The 22,428-nt window shown below is 45.0% G+C and overlaps 1 protein-coding gene across 1 annotated transcript in view; it reads right to left on the reverse strand.

The window, feature by feature from the left end:
* LOC107263533 (discoidin domain-containing receptor 2) overlaps positions 1-21,654 on the reverse strand; it is a 63,066-nt gene extending 41,412 nt beyond the window's left edge. Inside the window, exon 1 of the mRNA XM_015730854.2 lies at positions 21,317-21,654. The gene's annotated coding sequence lies outside the window, so the exon portion shown is untranslated. The remainder of the gene's footprint in view (positions 1-21,316) is intronic.
* Positions 21,655-22,428: the final 774 nt, after the last annotated feature.

Here is a 22,428-nt window from a genome sequence, read left to right on the forward strand (position 1 = left end):
GGGGGGGGGGGAAAGATGTCGGTAATAACTTGAAACTGAGGGATCGTCTTGGAGGGTGGATGGAGCGGTGGGGTTACAAAGGAGGTTGGTTATGGTAGCGGTGCGCAGGGCGGCGAGGGGGGAACTTCCAGGGGAAGGACAAGGGAGAAACCTCAAATCGGATTTCCAAAACACGCTTATATAAAATTCCTGGATTAATTGTCGGGAGAGAATAAAAAGGAGAGGCGGAAGAAGAGCGTCGAGGGAGGGACGAGGGAGTGAGCGAGGCTGCGGGTGCCGACCACATAACTTTGAGATTAATTAAATTTGAGCGCTGTTAAAAGGATTAATTAGTAGTACTTCTGCCTTAAGGAGGCTACGCCCGGGACAGAATTATACCGAGATGAAAGTTCTACGGGATGAGAAAGGGTCCTGTGACGTGGCACGAGAGTCGAGCTCTATTTACGTTGCACTCGGCCAAGAAGGCATACCGAGAATTCGTAGGAATCGTGCGAGTATAAATATCTATATATAATAATTCAACTCCCTTTTCGTTTCAAGCATTTCGTTTTTTTTAAATATATTTAAATATATACGTCATATATATATATATATATAACGAGTACACAGGTAGTGTAACATAAACACACACACCTGAAACAGTTAAAATACCTCGAACACAGCATCTCTATACTCATCCCGTATCAAATATCCCTCCCCAATAAAATCTCCCCCCAATCAACCATCGTCCAATCAATTGCCATCCCACCCATATCCCCGTATAAAAACAATGAAAGCTTGTCACCAGCATCCGGGATTAATTCGAAGAAAAAAAAAAAAAAAAAAATTCATGCAATCGAGTCGTTTGACTTCCGATTTGGCGAGATTAAAGTTCGCGAGAGCAACGGAGAGGAAAAGAGAGAAAGAGCCGATCGTCGCTGGGTTAAGGGTCCGGAAACATGGCTTAGCGGTTGACAAAGCGAACGAAGGCAGAAGGAAAGACCGCACGGGGTAAGGGTATCACCCGAGCAGCGTGCGTCTACACGGTTAGAGATGGGAATACAGTAGTAGCGAGGAGGAAGGAGAGAAAGTGAGATGGAGATGGTGAGGTAGACGTACGTCGAAGAATGACAGAGAGAGAAAGAGAAAGTGAAGAGAGCGAGGTTCAAGGAGGCTTACCAAGGTAAAGGGATGAAAGGGGGTTGTGTATAGGGCGAGATGGCGCGAGGACGGGACTGTGAGGGGGGAGGTGGCATGAGGTGAATAACAGTTCCGTATATACCTATATAGAAGGGTGGGTTAGGTCGCTCGTGCCGCGTGTCTGTCCCCGGGGGCTCAGCTGCCGCAGCTCCATGGTGATCGATGTCTCTACTCTCCGCAATTTGAACAATGTCTCGCTGTCTTGAGCGCACGCCATTCTTGGGATTCTCCAGTAAAATGAACGTTATACCGAGCAAGAACGATGTGGGTCCATTCTTATTTACTATTCCAGTTGAGGAATGAGTGGAGCGTTCTCTCTTTCCCTTGTGATGCTGATGCAACCGAGCCAAGCTATATGCTGTACTCTCCAAACTCCTCTCTCTCTCTCTCTCTTTCTCACGTTCCAAATAGTGCGACTCCGTCTTCCGCGAATCTGCCACTCGTCGTCTTCATAGCTGATCTTCGCGAAGATACCGTGGTACTTGAGTAGACGATGATGCTCTTCCCTTCGGCAAGAGAAAAGAGTCGGAGATATCCTGTGCTTTTTGCCACGATGAAACTCTCCTCGCAATAATAAGTCAACCACGGGCCAACAAATGCGAGCCAGTCGGATGAAAACGTCTTACGAGTCTACTATCCAGTAGCCAGACAGATACTTTACCGTTATTACTTATTCTCTTCTGTCTTGGTTGCATCACCGGAGACATTTTTTATTTTCCGTTATTCAAATATACACACTTTTACTATTCGATTACCAAGAGCCGTGTCCGTCTGTTGTATTTAGAAAAAAAAAAATCATCAAGAATATTCACGTGGGTGTAACTCCTATACCCGTGTTACGTTCCGTACAGTGGCATGCTTAGGTTATGTTTTTTTTTCAAAGAAAAATAAATTCGAAAGAATCTTGGCAAAATGTCACGGCAGTGCGTCATATACACGTATAGCACTCGAACGACACGTATAATCCTGGATCTCGGTAAAATCCACGTCGCCAGGGAAAATTATCGCACGATTTAAATTCCCCAACGAGTAAAACGCGATGCGCGCGCAGCCGTAAACGAAGATTAACGACGTAAATCGTAGCCGGGCGTCCGTACAGCGATAATGCACACTCTGCATTTACATTCGGGTCTCTATGAATATTTAGCGATGCTACTAAATATTAATGCTCAGTCGAGTCTAGGGTATTACCGAGAAGACTCGATATCCGAGTCACCGATAGGCGCTTTTACTTCGAAAACCTCAACGAACTCTTCGACGCCGCCAGTAGCGAAGTGGTAAACAGACTCGACAAATATATTCATTACAATCATCCCTGACGTCCACGTCCCGCCTGCCATACGGTACCAGCCATGAATGAATCTCAGTGACTCGTACCGATATGTCAACAAGTGCAGACACAATCAAAGTTAAATACTCAGTAGTCTACGGTACATCAATAAAAATAGAGTTTTCTCGTTAAGCAAGCTTCCATACGTCTACTCGAACAGTCAAAGCGAACTCCCTCCAGCTATTTCTTTTGATGGCACAATATTACGTAACCAGGAGAGCAGATGATTCGTCCGGGGCGACGATTTGGCTCGATTGCCTTCTGCAAATGGGAATCGTGAATTGTTGGCACGTACAGCACGTATAACCGCCATAGGCATACGTACATATAAGAACTAGGTACAAGTATAGGACACAGTATAAAGGTAGTACCACCATCTAAGCCTGCAAGAGGAACCATGGCAGACGACTCTCGCGAGGTAGCGTTAGGGATCCATTAGCTAATGGCAACACCAGCCATCTGCTCGACGTTGCTTTTATTCAGCGATTACTCCTGGTCCCATCCTGGGGTTTAGCCTCTCCCACTACTATGGCCCACGACTGGTTTATAAGTTCCGATTTATTTATTCATATTTCTTTTAAGGTCCTCAGGGAGGACGCCCGGAAGCTGCAGGACTTACGGGACAATTAAATGGGATACGGGAGAGGATACAGCGTAACGGTGAGCTCGGAGTGGAATGAATGGTCGTTGCTGGAAAATTCCATTCCTGAAAATATACGAGGGTAGGAGGAGAGGGAGGACGGAAAATTGCCAGAGTCCTAGAATCCTTCTGTCACTGGACCGGAGTGACACGTAGCTACTTTTATTTCTTTCGCGTCTTCGTTTTATTGCCTCGCCGCGCAAGACGCTCCCGGAGTCCAATGTACTCCGGACCATGTGCTGTTCGTTGAAGTAATTTCGGCCAGTAGACGTACATGAGACGCTTCGGCGCGAATTAGTCCAACGCGAATGTTCAGTTATGAATCGTGTAACGTGACTGGACGTAGGTATACTGAATGATTCCGTATAAATAAAATTTATTCGTAGAATAAATATGAATTGGATTATGCAATCTCTCTATGCCGTATACGTTCAAAGATATTTCCGGATCATCCTCTCTTTTCTCTTGTCAGATTTTTATTTTTCAAGATCGAAGGTTATTTCCCGTGAGATAAGCCGGACTTTCTGATCTATCCCCGCATCCTCGGCGAGACTCGGCAAAGCTTCGGGATTTATGTGTTGGTCAGTATACCAGGATGGTGCAAGGGCTGCATCGCCTAATCTATATTAAATAAAGCGAGGATATAAAAAGCTTAGCTGGATTTCGCTTGTAACGCACGTTGGACTTTATACTTTTGACAACTGCCTTTATGCCAGGACGTATGAATGTAACGGATTAGACAATATAGATAAAGGGCTTTTGCTCCGGGGCTCCTAAGGTCTTTGATCATACGTCCAGACAATTTTACCACGACGTTATATAACCACGTGAAGGATCGATATATATATATATACATATATACATATATACACTGGGAAAAATAACACGCATGGGATCAGAATCGTTTGTGTTTTTCATGGAACTGCATTGCGTATGCACTTTTCTCTGTTTAACGTGAACTTCCTAGAAGCCATCACACTTGAGAAACCTTTCCCAGGCATAGAACAATTATAAAGGTACGATGGAAAAAAAAGATACAGCTATATGTCCGTACACACGTTGAGCACAGGAGCCAAGAAAACTCTTGAGAAAAGGAATTAACGATCGACGGAAATGACCCTTGGCAGTCGAGAGGGTGTTCCGCACGAAATCGGGTTAGGTCAGGATGAAGGTTGGGTCGGGCTAGCAGATCCGAGTAAGGAGTCTGGTAGTTACGTGTGCCTAGATACAGTACGTGGATGCACAGATTGTACTAAAGAAGATCCGAGTGCTTGGAAAAGGGCAGAAGGCGCACAGTATACGTATATGTTGGCGCGGCAAGTGGCCTCGTTAGCGTTCACGTGTGAAATAAGCGTGCTACTGGTAAGGGTTGAAGAGCAAGCTCGAAAGAGGGGTTAAGGAGGGAAGGGAGGAGCAAGGGTGAATTTTTGGGCAAAGTAAGAAGAGCGTAAGGGGGGACAAGAGAAGAAGGCGAGGAAGGAAGGAAAGGCGAGGGTGCGAGAAAGGGGTATAAAGAGGAAGAGAAAGAAGGTACGGGAGGAGAGGAGATTCCGACGTCAAAGAGGAAAAGGGTTGAGGCGATCGTGATGCCGAGGAGAACGAGGGGAGCGAAGATGGAGGGTAGAAGAGGCTGGGACTTCGGAGTGGCGGCTGGGAGGCTTTGTCGCGCTCTTCCGAATACGCGGCATTATTAAAATTACCCGCTAGAAATATTTAACGTTTGACGGGCCGCATATTTCACGGGAGTCTGAAATATAACCCAATATTCATCTTATGCGGCACAACGGCGACATTTATCCCCGTCAGTGGTAACGGCGGCCTTGTCGTTCCTACATGCAGGATTACATACCTATATACCATATGGCGCTACACCATACTCGATATGCCATTATACGGTATACGCACTGGACTATAGCATATGGTATACTACGTCCTACGTATTATATACACACACAAGCGAATAAACTCGCTTATATATGCCTGGACCAAGTAGTGTCCCGTCGGAAGCTGGACGAGCGTGCTTCGTGGAAGCTTAACTGCCTTAAAGGACACATCTCGGAATAAGAGCGTCCTCCGCGGAAGCGATCGACGATATTGAATATCCGCCTGACTCTTTGACCTAGCCTCTATAGTGGAAGGACGGCGACGACCCGGGGTACCGGTAATCAGATCTAGAATTAGATCATTGATACACGGGACGATTGTGATTTTGTCTAATGGGCGTGTGAAGCGTGCCCACGCGGTGGTGACGTAATAATCAAAGATGAGAAGACAGAATTTACATGGACGAGATTGCGTACGAGGGAGGGACTAGTGTCAAGAACAATATTGAATTCACCATACAGCAAGCCCGATCCCCCGTCATCCCCTTTCGGTTTCGTACTAATTTGCTTACAGGCGGAATTACTTAATGACGATATACTCGGCTCGCTCGTTCGCGCTCACCTCGTTCACTTAGTTTAGTATAATGCCAGCGGGGGTAACCGCGACATAAGTGGATGGTGTCCCGTGAGCTCCCTAGCGCCCTTCCATGGCTAAGTGCATCGGGGATGCCGGAATGGGCTAGTGAGCTAGCGGCGGAGGGTGCATGCTTGGCAAGTATGTAGTCTTGAGGGGATTGCGGCCAGACCAAAACCCGTCTACGTTCACGTCCCTTCGCCCCTCCATCCGAGCTTGTTACGTATTTCGTACTAGTGATATCGCATTGTCCATGCACTTACGTACTCGTGTATGCAGCTGCACCTCTGCAGTTTAGGTGCGACAAGTGCTTGAGGATATAAAGCTTAATTCTCATATACAATTTGCATGCGGTTAATGCGATGATTCTTTTCAATGTGTCAAAGCCTATTGTGACGTCACAGGCCAAAGGGAAGGAACGGAACGCACTTTGAGGCAAACAAACAGTCGTGCCTTTCTTGGACGATCTGATAAGTGAGTAATTGCCAAATTTTTCGTTAACGATTGTCTTTCTTTTTTTAATATCCATCTTTTTTTTTCCTGTGTGGCTCCCTCTTTATCTTTCTACTTGTTTTTTTTTTTTCCGTTTTCTCTATCATTGTCATCGCAGTGTATACGCCGTCAGATCAAAAGCGGCTACGCGCTGCACTGACGGGACCGAGTGTGCTTGCGTCCAGTGGAAACAATGAAAGCAAATACGGGCAATGGAAAAGTTCCGTGACAAAAGGACGAAAAAGCGGTCATTCCACGGTACAAAGGGCCGAACGTAGAGAGTGCAGTGCATACCTAGTTTCAGGGATTTGCGGGAAAAAAAGGGGGAAACCACAAAAAATTGGAAAAAAAAAAAAACCGTATCGCAGGAATCGACGACTGACCAGAAAGTACTGGGGAACTTCAAAAAGCGATTGTGGTTACCGGTTATACGCGATGGGACAGACTTTAGGTATTGTCACTGGCAGACGGCAACGCGTGCTGATATTTTGCCAGAAATAATAATTTTTATCCCGTACGAGATTTATCTCGTGGATTCCACAAAATCCAAGACTTTGCACGCATACGAGGTCGTAACCCATTTCTGTGTAAGCGTCATGTATAAATCCAGGCAATTTAAAGAAGACGTCGCACGTCCCGCAAAGCGTAACCTAAAGTCCTCCAGTTACGTAACGCAGTGACGTACACAATCGAAGGGGGTAAAAATCCCGGACGACATGAATACAATAAAGGAAACCGAAGAAGATAAGTATATGGATACGCGCGAGTCGACCGCAGATGCACAGCATCGGTAACCGCGATCGATCCCGGCGGTTCTGCGCGACGCAAACAATATCGCCGGGAAAATATTTCGCCAATATTACATTTCGAACGTGTCCCATTGAATTTACAAAGATATTGAAGTGTATTTTGCGCGCCGGCTCATCCCCACGGTAGAGACTATGAGAAAGCGCATTGCCGGCGACCCACATAGGAAACACAATTTCCAGATCGATCGACCTGGCGATGTCAAATCTTGACTTTACCAGGTGTAAAATAAAAAAAAAAAAATTTTCAAAAACAATTTTTCCGAACGACACGTTACAGATATACCATCAGGCCGCTATACCTATAACGTATATAGTAAGGGTCGTAGAACGCAGAAACGAACTCGTGCTAACCCCCGTGTTATAAATCACAGCGAGAAATGCACTGGCGTACGATTCGCTCAAGGGCACGTACGTTTCCCCGGGTCTTTCTTTAATTCGTCGATGCTGAAGTGGGACTGGAGAGCTGGTGCAATTCTGGGCTCCCATCGAAACACCTCGATGGGATTATTGCATCGGCAAAAAAATATTCGAGTGCACTCATACATCCAACACCCGCCCCTTGGTGCTCCTATTTGAAATTGCTGTCGTCTCAAATGCATTATACCCTCGCGAGTAACTGGAGTCGACAGAGCCTACTTGTATATCTATATGTATACGGGGACTAATTCATTCACACGCGTAGGCACGTACGAGAATGGGTCATAGGGAGAAAGAGAAAGAAAGTGGAAGGAGTAATGCTAAGAGAAAGAATGGGATACAGAAGAGCCGGGGAATAAGAGAACGTCCTGGACGCAGGGGTAGAGGAAAAATACGGGCATCTACAATTCTATTGAGGCTGCAGTGCACATCTGCCTCCACTGCATTGTATTGCGTGCTGCACTCATCCGCGTCATCTGATATGCGCGACGAAGCCCCCGAACATCCAGCGCGCACGGTATCCCGGATCGCGATCACGATTCCGTGCCCGAGCCCTGTCACCACCGAGTCACCCTTCCGTTCCAGCTGGGGGATGGTACCCTTTATCGAATTATCGTCATACCTGGTTCGCCAATAAATCTGGCGAACCTTTCCAACCCTTAGATTTACGGGCGGATTAATATTAGATGTAACGAAAGTAGCGCCTGAATCTCCCAGGACGTTAGGTCAGAGATAGATGAGGTATTTCTGTACAAGGTGGATGCTGCGTGTACCAAATTCCACGCGAGTGTGATCTTACGAAGAATTATAATAATTAATCAAACTCGTGTATACCGCGCGTGACTTTTACATGTCCAAGGTGCGTTACCCCGAGTGGTGAATCAGACCATGTCGCATGGACCGTCTGGTCTATTGTAATGGTCCAGAGCAGTGTTCTTGCCCGGGATATCTCTTCGGCATCTGACTCAAGCACTGCGCTTTGTTCGGCGTGCTAAATTATTAATGGCCGCCGCTGAGCAGGCACGCGTGATACTGTGTTTTTGTTGGATGAGCTCAGCCCGATGTTTCTAAGTGAAGCCATTAGGGAAGCCAAGGTAAAATGTCCGGACATTTGGCTGTGACGTAAATATGTAAGGTAAACGCGACGTGGACCTAAGAGGTGCACAGCCAGGATCATAGAACGGGAACAGAGTCGAGATATGACATCCAGCTGGAATTTAGCAACACAGCATCCCTAACGTCCACAATAGAACCTGATGGTCCAGGTTGAGTATATGCCAAGGGCAGGGTACAACCGTGACCCTGATTCTGTGCAGAGGGAAGAATTTGAAAGAAATAATTTTCACGTACGAGACCGTTGTAGTCATGTATCCCAACTATTAGGGATGCTGCGACTCTGCTGAGGGTGCACGCGGGGCACGCTCTCTCAATTTCAGATGGTTGTATTCAAACATTCAGATCACACATCTCGCGCTGGGGCCAGTGTGAAGGAAGACGGACGCATTTGCATTTGGGGTTGGGGGAATCCATTCGGAGGAAAATGAAATAATCTCGTTATGTAAATGGATACCTCGTAGGCTAAGTCCCACGTACATACGTATGTCTACGCCTGCGAGACGTATCTCCCGAATCTCTCTCTCTCTCTCTCTCTCTCTCTTTCTCTCTTGAGATTATAATTTAGTGCGGCACTCTTGCCACGCACGTAGCGCCCTGAATTAAAGCAATGAAGACGGCAATCTTATAATAAACCGTATGCACCGTGTGCGATAAGACTCGTTGAATCGCTTAAGGAGATAAGTGCCTGGATGAACGATCCTGGACCGCAGCCAGCCTATCCACCCATCCATCCCGCACCACCTACCCCCGGTTCCGGGTATTCCTTGGCTCACTAAGAAATTCCTCATCCATTAGCCTGGGTCAGTTCTCCCATGAAAACTCTCGACTCTTGTTATCTCCCTCTCGCTCGCGCCACGACCCAACGTTGATACAGAACTTGGGTGCAAGTTCAACAGCGAGTTCAAGTCACGGAGATAACAGCGTAGAGAGACGACCAGAGCGAGTGAGTGAGAGAGAAGAGTTTCTCATATTCCAGGAAACAGAAACGTACAGTGTCGCTCGCGAGATTCATAGAAACGCTCCTTCAGCAGGCATTACGAGCTCATCCAGTCGACGTCTTCCACTTTTCCACAATCTTTTCCTTTCCCTCTTTTGTCATCCTATTTTTCTAACTTTCTCCACCCAGCACTCTTAGGTCATTGTCCAAAATCTTACAGCTCACTGAGCCACAAGTGCATTTATAACAATGCTGCGTGCAGTGTAACGTTAATACCGGTAAAAATGTAGGTTGGCCATTTGCGAGCTGTTCCGATGTGCATAACGACATACCAAGCAGGTGCTCTTATACACACGAAGAGGAAACAAGGTCGACCCACACGTAGTTTCCGAGGTTTGTTCACATCCTCCATTATCGTCCCTATGGCAGAGGGAGATGCCTAAGTAAAGAGTAAAGTCACTCGGCGGTGCTAAAAAAAAAAAAAGAAAAATACCTTGCGACCCGAACGCTAACGACATAAGGTTAAAAAAGGAAAAAGGAAAATTTTCAACAAGATAGCAAAGGAGAACATAAGGTATGCACGGACTAGCGAAATTCCCCGCTCAAAAGTGAATTCGCTTGTGAAAGAGACGAATCCGAACACGAGGTACTTAGGCGGCGGGCAGGCGGAAGCTACAGAGGCAGAGGCAAAGGCGGCCGCCCGCATGCCTCAAACGTTGCTGAATTTCCGCGAAGGCTTTTGAGCAACATTAATTACGGCTATTTCGCAAACGACACGGCCAAGTTTTTGCCAGCTATCAAATGCAGAACAAGTTAATTAAATTGTACGCGGGACCGGGGACGAAGGGGAGGGACAAGGGGGCGGGAGGGGGTGGTTGGCTTCGTAGTTGCTGTAGGACTCGCGGAGGACACGGGGTGAGTTTCCAAAGGACTTGATTCCCGTACAATAGAACCAGAGCGCCGGGGCTTGTTAATTAGGCCCACAATGAATGGCACTACATTCATCTGAAAACACTTCGAGTCAGCATCACTGCATCACTGGCGCGTCGGTCGGCGCGTTTGCGGTTTTCAACACAACCGCGTTTCCGGGTCTCCCTTTAGTTTGCCGTTTGATCACATTCCAGGGTGATCGTAGAGTTCGCGAGGGAAGCTGACTGCTTGCTGCACTGACGTGTACCGTATAAATATTGTCTAGCTGCCATTAATAACACCATATGCAGGGCCACGTGTAAAGGCCTTGAAGAAAAAAAAAAATTAATTTTCATAATCAATACAACCAACCACCAACGAATCCTTTGAAAATACGTATACGAAAGTGGCACCCGATTTAAAAATATTTTAATTTTCAAAACGCGATTCGATTTCCCCCTGTTTGTATCTCTTTGTATCACTTTTCATTTCGTTTATACCCCAAGAGGTACGGAGATACAGGAGGATATTCAAAATTCGCTAAGAGGGTAACTCCGTAATTTTTTGAACCAGCTCGAAGATGCTCGAAGATAGATAATGCAAGGGACCAATGAAAGGAAGCCAGAATCGTGTATCGTGTGACTCAAAAAGAATAAGAAAAAAAAGGGATCCCCAAAAACCTCATTTCAACTGGTACCATGCTGCTTGTACACAGCGTGCATAACTTACTCGCCGCGAAACTACCTGCACAGTGTCGATACCCATACGAATTTTAATTAACGTTCCATTCCGATGATTGTAACCCAGCCTAACCCGTGGCATAAACCACGAGGGATTACACGGTCCCGTACAGCCGTGCGCCTAGCATAAACCAGCGAACGGCCAGGGGCCAACAGAGCTATTTTACCGGCTGAAAATGTAACCGAGTAAACGAGGCCGATTGATATGCATTCGTCTCTGCAGCTGAATTCCTACAGCATCGTCCCCGGGCAGATGAGTAGGAGAGCGTAACGCGTGCGAGAACCCACGGTTGCATGTCGCTTTAATTGAATTGAAAATTCCGTCCATTATTCCAATTTTTTTCTCTAAACGTATGCAACGTCATATGAATAAATAAAGGGGGAATAGAAAAGTATACAGTAATGCGCAATTGAAGTGGAACACTTTAATTTTTGTGTGTCTCTACGAAACTATGACCGATTTAAAAAAACCAAAGATATATTTTTTAGGAAATTTCCTTCCCGTTCGAATGGTAAAGGTTTTATCCCGATCGGATACAAAATGGCCGAATGGCAGGGGTTGGAGTGAAAAAGTGCATTTTTGAACTTTTTGAAAATTTCGAGATCTAGTAGTTCCGGAAGGAAATTTATATTTCTAATCAGGGAACGAGAGAGAGCATCCTTCGGCAATAAAAAAACACCCCCATTGAACCCCTGTAGGATCACTCTAGGGGGAGTTACACCCCCTTGAAGTGAAAACACTTAAATGGCCATAACTTCCGAACGCGCCGGCCAATCTGGTCCAGTTTCTGCATGATATCATCTTTAATGATACTGCAGATTCTCACAAAATTATTGTTCTCGGAGATGATCCCGTGACAGAGATCTCGAGATTTCGCAAGCGCGCCCGAAGCTTCCCCGCAACTTTTCATTAGGAAAGCGATGAAATAGAAGTTTCATTTTCATCCACGTTGTAGCTGAGATTTCAACGATTAAAACGCGATTTTAAACATCCAAATACGAGTACGCTAAGGGGTTACATGACACGCGTGTACAGTACACGGCACAGGTATACATATAGCCGACAGAAAGGCAAAGAGAAATATTGCCATTGTCGTTCCGCACAATAAGTATCTTGGATCTTCGCTACGGGTATTATAATATGACAAAAGCGTATACATCTTAGAGTCAGGAGAGATCGGCAATAATTATTGATTATCCCACGCGTCTCCTACTCGGTACGAGTCTCGTAAATAAATCACGGGGACGCTAAGCGATATTAAACTTCCGGCAAGAGGCCCCGGCGAGAGACCAGCCGTATGTCCAGTTCAGTGACGGAACGTAACTCGCGAGCTATTTCATTCTGAGAATATGATTTTTAGCCTTTTAATTAAGCCCGGCTTCGTGATTAATGGAGTTTAGCGGGGCGCATATGAATTTCAGCCGGCGCTGACGGACGCGTCAGTCAGTCGGAGAGTCGCCGGGGTGGGAGTGATAGGGAAAGAGAGAGAAGGAGCTGAGCACGAGGGAAAGAGAGAGAAAGAGTCAAGAGAGTCGAGTGCAACGACAGACAGAGAGTTCGTTGTTGCAAACTTGCGTGCTCTTGTATACGTACATTAATTCCTTCATAGTTCACGGAATGCACTATAAATATATATATATTATACATTACAGGCGATACGAATCTACCGATGAGTTCGTCTCTATTTACCTGTCCTGCCTTATCAGACCACACGTTCATTGTATCCTTGTCGGCACAGATATTCGCATATCAGTTCGCCCCTTCAGCAGTTCCATTCGCGATTGATCCGATAAAAAATATTTTAATTCACAACTCGATCACCCGTGCGCAGCATAATACGACGCAAGAAGAATAGAAGAGACAGGGTCGAAATCTGTCTCTCTAATATATATAAACTACTACGAGGCATTAGGATACTCTGTAAGTGGGATTGTAATTAGCAGGGCAAATTAAGAGTAAGTAGTGTCACGAAGGAGTGCAGGACACATTGATTTTAAGTACGGTTCTTTCGGGACGCTTGTATATAGGCACTATAATGCAGACAGAGAAAATAGGATGAGAGAAAGTCGCAAGGGTCGTAAGCAGGTTGGCCAACCCCTCGGTGTAACAAATTGTTTATTACCACATGCTCGACTCTCACACCGTCCCTATGCTCCCTCATACGTCCCTCGCGTTACTGTACAATATATAGCTATATGCACTCGTCCATCCATACATCCATTTCTCTTCCTACGTGTCACTGTACCCTCAGTGTATATATATATATATATATACACATTGGTAGGGCCACCCCCACTGAACTTTTACGCATTCACACGGCGTACTTCGAAATACTGCTATTACTGGTACAGATCGTTTTATTACCACGGGCTGTGCGTAAACTCTCGCATCGTCGTTTCGCCTCGCTTCGTCTCTCTTTCGTTATTTTATACATTTTTATTTCACTCTCCCAGCAGCACGGCGGTATCCCCCATCGACACTAGCGACAGCCCGAGAATCGCGGTCGCGATCCAAACCCGAAGCATATTATCCTCCTGGTAACAGAACAGACGAAACTGGCACAGAGTATATTCTACGTCGATATCAGTTGGCAGCAGTGTCTCTCCCATCGACGATATCCAAGGTACAATATCGCGATGTCATCCGTGAATTGTTTCCCGTCGCTGGGAAAAATTCGACTTCCCGCATCGTGGGATCCTTTGTGCGACGTCAGAGGAGCGAAGGTATACAGTATTTTTGTTGTTGTATAAAATAAAAGACGTCGAAAAAAATACAGTTCGATAAGTACAACGATCCTATCGGGATTTCGTGCGAGGAAATGGAACACTCGCATGGCCGGGTCTCAGGGCCTGAGAAAAGAGATAAGGAAGTTTGAACAAACGCGAACCTGGGACTGGGTGCTTTTGTGTATATAGCAGGATAATAGACCAGCGCCAGGCAGGCAGGCAGTAGAGGCCAAAAGCAGAAGCGTCACCGGTAGCGAAATATCAAGGGCCGTTTGACCTAACCTAAACTACGGAGGCTTCTGCCAGAGGTTATAGTTACTGGATATTCGTTATCTTATTACCGATATCGGTGGCGTCGCCTTGGGACACCGACGTTAGTCTCTTTCTCGCTGTCTCTCTCTCTCTCTCTCTCTCTCTCTCTCTCTCTATCTCTATCTCTCCTGCTATCGGATAGACTTCGCGTACGCCGGTGCAACGCAACGTTAACGTAACCTCGTGGAACGCCCGTCCCTCGAGCTACGGCGTCCTGAACAAATGTTTGCACTGCGCCAGCCTGAACTGACTGTCTCGACAGATAGTGCAACGGAAGGTGGGCCAGTCCTGTGCCATATACGTTAAAGCTTCCTGTTTGCCTGGCCGTTACGGCCGTCTTTCCGCAGCTTCTGCCACGCAGAGAAATAAAATACATTAGACAATACGGTTATGTCTCCAGGCGTTTAACCCGCGGGCCATGTCTTTGCTCTCCCTACTGTGGATATGCACTAGCTGGGCGACGTTTCCTGTTTGCTGATCTTGTACTAACGTTAATGCATGTAGGTTAGTATGTACATACTCACTGTATTAAATGCTCTTAGTTTTATATATGGGACGTGTAATGACTAACCTATATTTTACGTGTATTTCTCAACTTTTACACGAAACCTTCATTTTTCTCTCCTATCTCGTTCGCTCGAGAACCTTCCAGAAGGTATATACCTTACCGACGTGGACTTTAGACGCGTTTTTACGTTATTCAGGAGTTAAAGTATGCCTTTTCCGGAAAGAACTGCTTTTGCCGGCTGCTTCGCTGCTTCGGCTCGAGTGGATATCGTATTGGGCACATTTCAGGCTTATCCTGGGTGATATCGACATTCTCGAGGGGTGGAATATTCTCCCTGGTTCTTTCACGAGGAAAACGTGCGTGGGTGTATTAATCGACGTGAATTTCGAAAATACGAGATGATACGCATCAAGTGCCATGAAAAGGGTTCTGTAAGTGGCATAAAGGGTTACGCTTAAGGTATTTCAACGCTGGTCGTATAGTAATGCTATGGCTATTTTTAATAGGCTCATATGTATATACACATACAAATTACATTTTGATATGGTTCCTTCCCGATAAAAATTTCGTATCGATATACGATTTATATTTTCGACCGTATTGCGCGTGTATTTCGTTATACGTTTAAGGGTGAAAGGGACCTGGGAAAAAACCCAACATCGAAGCTCATGACGCACAAAGAAGTTACGACGTGAAATAATGAAGCAAATAATATAAATCTCTTTTAGTGCGAAAGCCATGTTATCCTTAACGAGTCTTGTATTGAAAATATTTCGAAATTCCGTTACGGCTTTTCCATGATGCCGATTGGTGGACGCTATCGTCGTTCGATGCGTATGAATTTGCCGCAGTCTAAATACGACAGACTGACATTATTTTATACGTATAAACGTAAAAAATATTTTTCGATCATTAATGAAATCCTGGTGCAACGCGCGTTCGATAGCTCTCTAGCGATATTAAACGAAGCTTTGTATCGTTATGCACACGATATGCCATTAGCGTGATGTCAAATAAATAAGCGAAATCCTCTTTGTTATACGGCAAGCGAACGACGTTCTTTTGCGAATGAAAAAGAGCGGAGATCGGCTCGATATGCCGGAACGAGAGTAGTCAGCCAAGCGGTGGGTAGAGAAAAGTGAATTAAATTACCGGGTAACAGTTTGCAGTCCACTTCATTATATTCCGCGTGCTTCGTCCTTAAAAAACCTTCAGTGCGCCAGTCGCGATTACTACCCCCAATATTTCCATGAGGTTCTCAACACGAAAATCGAGGAACCAACCGGGGGTTGTGCGTCCTTGAAATTTGCATACGTGGCACACGTGCAACGGTATAGGGCCACTGGTTAGGGTATGATCGACGCCAGCGACGTCCCGACGCCTGGCATAAACAAAGCACAAAAATTTCAAGACCCGGATGATATCTGACAGTCATGTCAGCGCTTGCCGATAAATTCGCAGATCGTCCAACGGAGGGGTAGCAGGTTACAACCCTCAAGAAAGTTTATACGGCTTTATAATAGGACATTAAATATTGTCTCAGTACCCTTTGGGAACGAAAGGACGTCGTCCGTAAATATCAGCAGAGCCACTGGCAATTAAACGAATCAACCCTCTTCTGTAAGAAAGGATCGAGATTCTTGCAACAGTATATAAGGAGTCCGTGTATCTCGTTATTCACTGTGAAAACGTACTCGTGGACGGAGAAGAATTGGAATAGCCCATACGAATATTTTCTCAAGGAAGCACGGTACTCCTTTGAGGAACTAGGATCCTCGGTGAAGCGAGTCAAAGAAACGTTCGTTATCCTTACAGTCAAAGCAGGTACATGAATTATAAATGGCTGTATGAATATTTTCCAACGTGACACGACCCTCGACATGTAGCTATAACCCGTGAGCTGGCAGGATTTCAAATTTTTCATAGGTGTCACGAATTTTCTCTTTCTCGTGTTTCTGGATACATTTTTCTTGGCAAACGCCAGCGTTTCAGCATCGCTGGCAAAAGTGACTGATCGATGTGGCCTGATTCCGAGCTCTAAGGATTCTCGAGCTCGGGTCGCCGCGGTATTTTAGTAAAATGTACGTCCCTGGCTTTTCAGGTTGTTCGTATATCTATACAGAGTCAACTGAACTATACGTGTATTTTATATATCTATGTACGAGCCTTAGCGGCATAGGCGGTTCGTGTAATGGCCTTTACATCGGGTCAGTCGTTCGATAAGTTACGAAGTAATAAGTTGTAATGGCCAAACATAAAGTATAAAGGTAGCCGAAGCAGACACCTCTGGTACCTGCTGCACGGAAGTCATTCGTTTTGCTCCGTAAGCCCGTGGCGCTCATTGTTAGCTACCGCGTGGCCATTGACTGACTTGCGACGTATGACGTGCAGCCAGGAATATTGTTAGTTTTAATAGTACTTTTAATAGTAGCAACATTGACGGCGATTCACGTTTTTCGAAATTACAGAAAACAATGCTCGGTCATATATCAAAGAATAATGTTCCCCATTGATATACATACGTAAATCCTATTTCGTGTGCATGAATATTGGTGAATAACATTATCTCCTTTGACAATACCAGATTTCCATCTGCGTTCACCGGAATATATACATATATAAATTATTATATATGTATAAATACAGTCAAGCTCAAAAAGCCTAGTTTTCGCATTCAAGGGACTCCTTCACGTGTAAATCGTACAAGAGCTTGTCCCCTGAAACCAAAACCGATCTCACGAGCCGCGAAAGCAAATGCGAATCATATGGTAGCGTAAGAACGGCGAGATTCTGAATTATATCTCACGCGCACAATCGTCCCTTGAATATTATTAACGTGCACGGTGCTTATTTCGCATATACGTATATGGAAACGTGACCAACGTACTGCACGCGACCTCCCTGGATCAGCAATTCGATAAATATTATTAGACGCGTATAAAGTCCTCGTCTAGGTACTAGAGTCCCTTGACGTGTTCGCACAACAGCCAACCATTATACGACATTTCCCCATACAAGCCGTACGATATATCCCATGATTTTATGGTGACCGCAATAAAATTCGTGGAGCCGTTGCTGACTTTTTTGTTAATGCTGTTATCGTATGTCACAGCGTGTATCCTTATAATTGACAACGTGTTTGTATGTTATATATATATATATATATATATATATATAAATCTCTGTTATTTCCACCGTAAGACACTGGCGTTCCAGCGTCAACGCTGCAACATAATTGTTGACGTTAGCGCGCCAAGAAATTTTCTTTCTTTTTTTTCCAACGCGTGTAGAAGATTAACGCGAACCGCGAATAAACCTCGCTCGTCCCCTTTGCACTCCATATGCCAGCGGGGAAGGTCTTTGGGTATTATAGCGGCACGTATGCACAGTAGTTATACGTGCCAAGAGTACGTTGCCCCGTATTCGTGGAAGTATCCGAACAATGCGTGATTCAAGCTAACGATCCGTACTCGAGTCGAATGCAGAGGAGTGCGTCGGAAAGTAGTAGAAATTACTGGTCGCGAAGTAGCGAGAGAGAGAGAGATGGAGATATATAGTGAATGAACGAAAGGACGGATTTCCTTCAATATATTCAAATCGGTGATATTGATCGTAAAAAGAATTTCAAAGACGGCTGAGATATGAAGCTGCAGAATCGCGAGGATATCAGATAAAAATAATTTTTTATATTTTTCATATATCTCCGAGCTACGTCGCTGCGTTTTCACGTATAAGTTGTACTATTATGTTTGGAAGCAACGTTATTCTATATTAATCGAATTTGATTAAACTGTAAGTTATTTTTCTTTTCTTGACTTCCTTGCTACGGGCATATTTGACCTCTTGAGATTATTATGAAAGTTATATATATACATATATAGCTGTCTAAAAAACGTCTAGTAAATTGTTTGTATTTCAATAAAAATACATATTCCGCGTAGCACGGTTAGGAATGTGCTTCACAGTGAATTGGTATGAAATTTTAAGGGGATGAAAGAGAGAAGAGAGAAAAAAAAAGTATAAGAAAGGATCCGTGCCACCGGCGAAGAGCGGCAGGAAGCGCGTGTCTACGAAAATCTGGCTGCCATTGAAAAATGGTGCTTTGTAATCATAAATCGCCGACATTTTCAGCGATTCGACTTATTTTATTCGCATTCCTAATGGAAGCCTGGCATGCCACGGTAGCGGGTAGAAGCCCCGACCTCAATCCCGATCCGGCGGCCTGTTCAGCGAAGTCGAGTGGGTCGTTCCCGGGGTTTCCTTCGCCCTGGGAAGAATCGGGGATAGCAACCTATAGATTTATAGCCTGTTGTATGAAAAAATAATGTGTCTGCGAGGCAGGAAATTGAGAAAAAATGGCAGAGCATCGGCGAAACGTATAAAATCAATCGTAACCAGGAATTCGCAGGAGCCTACCTTCGAAGCAAGAGTTATGAAAAAAAAAGTTATATCCTTACGCGAGAAAAAAATGATTGAAAAAAAAAAATCTCTCGAGCCAAGTAAATCAAATGAAACTAATAGTCAATACGGGTATCCGTATAAAAACATGGGGGATAAGACGTGAGCTGAATATACCGTATTCGACGATGTTAATTTAATTATTCTGTTTATATCCCAGGAACAAAATAAAAATATCCAAGCTCTTTGGGCGTACGGGATCTTATTGCGGGCCCACTTTTTAATTAAAGTTTGAAACTAAGGCGGCACGAGTGTAAAAGGAAAAAAAAAATTGAAAAGGCAAGGAACGAGTGGAGGAGAGAAGAAAAAATGGAAAGCTTGGCTTTTTCTCATCTCTCTCTTCCTCTCTCTCTCTCTGGGAGCTCTCAGAGTTCGCTCAGGGCTCATGGTCTCTCTGGCGCACAGGAGAGAGGCACACTCCATGAAATATGTAAGCATTCGCCGCGCCCGAGTCCTGCCGCCGCCGCGGCTTTACCTACTTGAAATTCTTCATTATAATATGAACAGCGAATAGCAGTAGTATAGCGTTCTTTCGAAAATTAATATTTAGCAGCCCGCGCGATTTCGTCCTATACCACACGAGCGCCGCAACGTCCACTCCCCCTATACTGCCCATTGATTCTTTATTCGACTGGCACGAGCCGTTAAATGCGATTCCCGTGTAGGCTGCTGTATGGCGTATGGCTACTTTCGGTCCTGCGTCGTAGTAGGTCAAGTTGAACGAAGGGACTATCCCAGTCCAAGCCGTATCGAAGCAATAAGTACTTTCTCAAAATTACTTTTACCTCGGTAACACCGTATCCTGGGAATTGAGCATTCATCATTCGGACATCCACTATACCTCTACGTAATAAGGACCGATAAAAATGGTTCACACTAGAAATAACCTAAAAGGTAGATGTAGATCAGTATGTAAGGTCATCAGATGTAATTCAAATTACTCCAGTACACAAAACTACAACCAGCCATACGAGTTCTTCATTATCCTAATGGTTAATCAATGAGAAAAATGTTTGCCTAGGGACTGCCGGAGAGCTACTAACCATAAACACACTGAAACTTGTATACGCATATTTTTATATATTCAAAGCAATATATATATAGGTACAACATATAGATATTTATGTGACGCAATAAAGTCACCCAAAAAGGAAAAACGTAACACATGCGTGAAGGGATGAAGAAAATTTAGACACCTGTCAGTCTGTCATTCGCATGCGCGCGCATTATAAAATGACCAGGAATAAAGGGGCGGCAGGGGGAGGGGGATTCTGAGAGGATGAAGGGTTATGGGTAGCCAGAAGGGATGCAGCGGGGAAAGGAGGTATAGAATCCTAGAACTACACCCAATGGGTTTCATGTGAAAGGGGTTGGCAGGGGTGCTTCCATAAATCAAACCGTTTGTAGTTCCTCGATGGTGTGATATATCCCTGATGCGTTATGTGATTTTTTACTGGAAACCGAATAAAAGGGACGGAGAATTACATCTGCGCACGAGTATGTAGGATTTTTATATCTCTGATTGAAAATTCAATGCGAATCGATTTAAATCGATCAGGCGTGACGCGATCAGCCATGCATGTGCACCACGCGTATCATGTCACACGTGGTGTACATGCTCTACTTGACAGTAGGTACAGGTGGCTAGATGTTAGCTAACCAACCACGAGAGGAAAGATCGAAGCCTCGGTACGGTAGCTGGAGTCTGACAAAAAAGTGACAAGAGACACGCGATAACATGGCGCGTGTGCACATGTTATACCGGGTTACGCAAAGCGGTTTGTATATATATAAATATGTATACACGGTAGCATACGACTAGGTGGATGCTAATAGTTACACAGCACATTGGTGGATACTCGGATTAGTGGTATTGTCGCTCGTATGGAGTTTATACGGATCGATCGATTCAGTTGAAATATACAAGTCTATATTTTACGTTAGAACTAGATTACGTGAGGATTGAGACATCTCTTTGACGCAGAAGCAACGGGCTTCTTTAACTCGTATAATATTCTTTGCCGTACTTAAGGAAGTAACGTACTTGAAAAACTACGATAACTGTATTAATAAAGAGTGTTACTGGTACTAGTGAAAGATACTATTTTGTGGAAATATTAAAGAGTTAAGTATAAAAATATTATGGGCTCTGTGTATTGACTCGTGTTAGAAAAATAGAAGCGAGACGACTTGACATACATAATTTGATTCAACGGATAACATGTCAAAACATTGCGCACATGGCCGCCGTAGCAGACGACAAATATATTTAAAACAGTACTCACTCTGTTGTTGGTGGATTCAACTGATTGTGGTCAGGCAGGTTTCGATACGTGCGATGCAGGCACGTTCCTCTATGCAAAGGTGTAGCGAAACTGCAAACACTCAACACTTTGTCGCGTTCGGCACGCGAGAACTCATCCGGTTATACGAGGGACGTAACGGTAACGAAAGGAAAAATATTAATCAGGTGTACCGAAGACAGTAATAATAAGTATCTCTAGATTGTTTCACACAAGGATTGAAGTATCGCCGGTACTCGGGATGCTGTTCCGTGAATAAAACGTGGACCGGCCAATTGTCAAAAGCAATGCATCCCCCTCGCGACCCCGCAACGTACTGACGAGTCGAGCGACTGCGCAGCGCCACCGTGACCCGTGGCGACACCACGAACTATTCGCCTGATGGGCTCCGCTGCCTTCTATACTTCTGCTATCCACATAGCCTACGTGTACAGGCTATAACACGACACTAGATCCCACGGTACACGCGAGAAGATGCGATAGAACGATCTTTTCTGTTGTTTGGATTGTTTTGCGGCTGCAGTCAGCAAGCAGCGATATGTCTTGAGCAGTCCTTGATGCAGCCATTCCAAGAATGTCACGGCTGTGTACCTCATAGAACTCCTGGGGAATGGCGGAGTGTTTGATGTTACCTACGAGAAGTGCTACTACTTCGCTGGATCAGAGCCATTGCACGACACGAACAGCTGATGTTTGGTTAGTTAAGTTGTTTGATGATATGAAGAAAGCTGTAGGTATTCTAGTCACGATGTTCGGTATAGGCCATCCTATGTATATATACGTGATCGTTTATCCCGTTGGTATCTAATGGGACAATTCTAGATAATTTAATCGTTTATTATTTTCAGGGAGGGACGCGTCACCGACTGGGAAAAAGAAAGTGGGGATTTTCTGACTCGCAGGGAGGCGTTGAGATTCTCATGGGAAATAATAGGCAATTTCTTTACGGTTATTTGGAATCCGGCAAGCGTAGCCTGACTCCGTAGACTCCCTTGTTGTCTCCGTATTTGTCGACAGGTTTCCTATCCACGTGGGATGCTCATAACCAGCTCTCCCCTTATCCGCTTGGGTAAACCACCCTTGTAATTCGTGCT

The sequence above is a fragment of the Cephus cinctus genome, unplaced genomic scaffold (genome assembly GCF_000341935.2).
Source record: "Cephus cinctus unplaced genomic scaffold, Ccin1 Ccin1_scaffold0153, whole genome shotgun sequence".
Taxonomy (NCBI): Eukaryota; Metazoa; Arthropoda; class Insecta; order Hymenoptera; family Cephidae; genus Cephus; species Cephus cinctus.